This window comes from Capra hircus, chromosome 5 (genome assembly GCF_001704415.2).
Source record: "Capra hircus breed San Clemente chromosome 5, ASM170441v1, whole genome shotgun sequence".
Classification (NCBI taxonomy): domain Eukaryota; kingdom Metazoa; phylum Chordata; class Mammalia; order Artiodactyla; family Bovidae; genus Capra; species Capra hircus.
This window is the reverse complement of record NC_030812.1, coordinates 22,844,891-22,849,926: the sequence shown is the minus strand read 5'-3', so window position 1 is coordinate 22,849,926 and position 5,036 is coordinate 22,844,891.

Below are 5,036 nucleotides of genomic sequence, written 5' to 3'. Positions count from 1 at the left end.
GACCCAGGGATCTAACCCAGGTCTCCTGTGTTGAGACAGTCTCCTGCATTGCAGGTGGCCTCCTGTGTGTGTTGCGGGTGGATTCTTCCCTGACTAAGCCACCAGGGCCTTGAGAAACTTTTGAAAGCCCAATCTGGGATTCCTTTTGAAAAGTTTCAGCAAAGCAAACTCAGAAAAAGGATCTATGTAAGTTTGTACCGCACTTGTGCAAATAGTCAGGTGAAGTTTATTGACACCAGATGTACTTTGCAAATAAATTAGTTTCACTTTGAGTATCTTTGATAGAAATGAGGGTTACTATGGGAAAAATTTTGTTTCAATGGAAAACTATAGTGCACCCTTGTGGGTTCTGTCTTGCACAGTTTGCTAGTCCTTATTAAATGCTAAATTCTTCTAGTTTCTTCCAATATCTGGCTACGATTCTTCAAACAAATGTTTCCAATTTTTCTCCCTTCTGATTTGAAACTAAAACTGCCCTTTTCCTGAAAGCCTGTGAGCTGAAGCTGGATGACTTGATGTAAACTTAAAAAGAAATGAAAGGGACTTTCCTGGCCCAAGTCCGGTGGTTAAGACTCTGTGCTTCCACTGCAGGGGCATGGGTTCAATGCCTGTTCAGTGAACTAGGATCTCACATGCCGCAAAGCCAAAAAAGGAAAGAAAGTGCACTGGAACACTTGGTGCCATCACCCAAGGCATTTGAACTGCAAACCAGAAAAATTCATCAGAGGCCCACTGCCATCTTCACTATATCTGATAAAGATGCTTCAGGCTCAAGCCTGAAAATCTTGAAAATTTCTGATTGGCTATCATCAGAAATTAATTTTTTAGCTGCTAATTTTAAATTTTCTTTTATTTTCACAAAGCTCCCATTATTAAATGTCTGATTGCTAGCACCATCCAGCAAATACTTTCTACTACGAAGTACCAAGAGGTGATTCAGCTGGTCCTTAATGAGCAAAAGGCAACTGAAAGAGAAAATGGACTTATATTATTCAGAGGAAAGAAGAAAGTCTCTTCTTTCTTTGAACAAAAGGGATATTGACAAAGATTATTTACTTGAACAAACTTTAATCAGTCTCCTGAACCTTCCCCAGGCTAATCTGTGAAATTCCTTATAAAATCAAGTTTTATCAAGAACTCTGATAAGTCAGTTCAGCCATAGCCCCACACCTTTGATATCTGATCACCTTTGATACTTGATCTCAAAACACCATTACCACTCCTTCCTAGCAGTTGTCACAGCTTCAGTTTTCATATATTCATGCAGTTATTTGATTGTTGATTGACTCCTTGACTCAATACCAAGTTCCATGAGGGCAGCAGTGATATCAGCTCTTTGTATCTGCAGCACATGGCACCTTACCTCGTGTATGGTGGGCAGCCCATAAATGATTGTTGAATGAATGGACTAAGGGCCTTCGAAGACTTTAGGCATTTCCTTTCCTCTCCCTTTATCCCCATGCCACTCTTTATCCTTCCACAGAAACCTATAAATGTAAAATCTGTTAGAGCAAACAAAAAACATTCAACAGTCTCTTCTTTCCTATTGCTTCAACATATTCCCTTCTCAGTGTTGTGTGTCAACACCGTTGCAATGAAGCACATACGTGTGCCTCTCTGGAGGGGAGCCCTTACTAAGTTTATCATAACATTCCCTGGAACTCACTTTGAATAACACAAGCATATTCACACAGTGACCAAACTTGTGGAACCAAGGTTGCTATTCAAGGCCCATGGCAGTAGAACATTGTCCTCCTCAAAAGCTGATTAGCATGACTTGGACCATTGAATTAGGACTCCCTGGCTCCCAAGCAAAGATTAAGTTGTACTGTTTCTGTTTTTGCTTTGGAAAAAGAGGTTTCCAGCTTTTTCAGATAAGATCTTGGTCATTTACACAGGCTATTACCTCTTTTCCTCCACCCTGCAGGCCATGATGGTAACATATGGTCATTGCTGGATCCACCTAACCCTGGGAGGTCTTTCTAAAAGCTGAAGGACAACACTCTTGGCCTCAGACCAAATGTGAAGTGGAAATGGCCCGGCTTCTTGGCAGCTTCTCTGTCCCACTGACAGCAGCCCAGTTTGTGGAGGCAACTGGTATCAGGAATATCTTGAGCTCAGGTCCTGGGAAAATTTTTCTCTGCCTTTTTTTGGGGAAAAAGTTTTAAAGCCTGTGTGTGTGTTATATGTCAAATATTTTAAAAACCTTAGAACTAAACAAAATGGTCATTTATGATTGAGACTTTTTATAACTCTTAAGGTTGAGGAACAGAGATTAAGTAACATCAAGTTTTTTTTATTACTTCAGTTATTTTGGAGGTGTGAGGGTGGGAAAGCAGATTGTAATTTAAATTGTGTGCTAGACATTTTCCATCCAGTTTAATGCTAAGATTTAGGAGTCAGTGTTTGGTATTTTCAGCCCAAATTGACTTCAGGCTTCTTCTAAGGGACATGCAAAAGAAAAAAACCATGAGAGTAACAGTGATTAAGTGTGTTGGCTCAGGTGTTAGTCAAAATCTCAAGTCATTAGCTAATGCGTGACTTCTGGACAATGACTTCTCTGAGCCTAGCTGCAAACTAGAAAGAGTAATTCTTACTTTTCAAGTTGTAAGGAGTATTTGCAATAATACATATAAAGTACTTAGTGCAGTTTTAGACACACATTAAGTGCCCAATAATTGGTGGCTTTATTAAAATTATTTCTGTAATACACCCAAACCGAGGTTGACTCTTTTAGGCAGCTCCCTTAAGATGGCAAGAGGAAACTAAGTTGTAGCTTCTAGCTGGTCTGCAGGGTACAGGGACTCAAGAGGCAGAAGGAGCCCATTCTGGGCCAGCTCTCTCTAATCTCTCATTATTAGTGGTCATCATATTCGAATGACACTTACAGTTCATAGCATGTGATATCCTTCCCTTCTCTCCAACATCTTACATTTTTGTTGCAAAAACACGTGGGGTAGATAATGTTAGCCAGTTCTTTGGTAAGGAAACTAAGGGCCAGGGAGATTTAAGTGACTAGCCTAAAGTTGCTCACCTAATAAATGACAGAATTACAGAACCAGGATCTAAATTCAGGTCTTCTAATTCCTAATTCAAGGGTTCTTTCTATTATACAATAGCAGTCAAAGTTCAACTAATATCAGAATCAGAAATTTAAAAGTATTTATTCTACTTATATAACAGATGATGATACTACATTAAATTTTATTTTTGATTTACAATGCTGTTACTTTCTGCTGCACAGCAAAGTGATTCAGATTTGTATATATATATATGCATATATATTCTTTCCCAGTATGGTTTATTACAGGATGTTGAATATTTTCCCCATGCTGTATAGTGGGGCCTTGTTGTTTACCCATTCTACATATAATAGCTTGCATTTGCTAATCCCAAACTTCCAATCCACGCCCCTTTTACCTTGGCAACCACAAGTCAGCTCTCTGCATCTATGAATCTGTTTCTTTTTCATGGATAAGTTCATTTGTGTCGTATTTTAGATTCTACATATAAGTGATATCATATGGCATTTGTCTTTCTGATTTATTTCACTTAGTTTTAATCTCTAGGTCCGTCCACATTGTTGCAAATGGCATTCATTCTTTTTTGTGGCTGAGTATGCATGCATGCTGGAGAAGGCAATGGCACCCCACTCCAGTACTCTTGCCTGGAAAATCCCATGGATGGAGGAGCCTGGTAGGCTGCAGTCCGTGGGGTCGCTAAGAGTCGGACTCGACTGAGCGACTTCACTTTCACTTTTCCCTTTCATGGATTGGAGAAGGAAACGGCAACCCACTCCAGTGTTCTTGCCTGGAGAATCCCAGGGACAAGGGAGCCTGGTGGGCTGCTGTCTATGGGGTTGCACAGAGTCGGACACGACTGAAGCGACTCAGCAGCAGCAGCAGCAGCATGCATGCATACTCAGTCACACCAGTCATGTCCAACTCTTTGTGATCACATGGACTGTAGCCCTTCAGGCTCCTCTGTCCATGGGACTTTCTAGGCAAAAATACTGGAGTCGATTACCATGCCCTCTTCCAGGGGATCTTCCTGACTCAGGGATTGAACCTGAGACTTCTGTGTCTCCTACATTGTAGGTGGGTTGTTTTTTTTTTTTACTGCTGAGCCACCAGGGAAACTCATGACTGAGTAATATTGCATAGTATGTATGTATGCCGTCTTCTTTATCTATTCCTCTGTTGATGGACATTTAGGTTGTTTCCATGTCTTGGCTATTGTGAACAGTGCTGCTATGAATATAGGAATGCATGTATATTTTTGAATCACAGTTTTGTCTAGATATATGCCCAGGAGTGGGATTGCTGGATCATATGGCAATCCTATTTTTAGCTTTTTGAGGAATCTCAATCCTCTTTTCCATAGTGGCTGCACCAGTCATCAATTTACTTTCCTACCCAAAATGTAGGAGTGTTCCCTTTTCTCCACACCCTCTCCAGCATTTATTTGTAGACTTTTTAATGCTGGCCATTTTGACTGGTATGAGGTTGTACATCACTGTAGTTTCAATTTGCATTTTTCTAATAGTTAGCATCTTTTCATGTGCCTCTTGGCCAACTGTATATCTTCTTTGGAGAAATGTCTAAAGGTCTTCTGCTCATTTTTCAAATGGATTGTTTATTTTTCTTTTGTTGTCATGTTGTATAAGCTGTTTGTATATTTTAGAAATTGAGCCCTTGTCAGTCACAACATTTGGAAATATTTTTCTCCCAGTTTTAGGTTTTATTTTCCATTTAGTTTATGATTTCCTTTGCTGTATAAAAGCCTGTAAATTTGATTACTTTCCATTTGTTTATTTTTGCTTTTATTTCTATTGCCTTGGGAGACTGAGCTAAGAAAACATTAGCATGATCTGTTTCACAGAATGTTTTGTCTGTGTTCTCTTCTAGGAGTTTTATAGTGTCATGTCTTATGTTTATGTCATGTGACATGTCTTTAAGCCATTTCAAGTTCATTTTTGTACATGGTGTGAGAATGTATTTAACTTCATTGATTTACATGCAGCTGTCCAGTTTTCC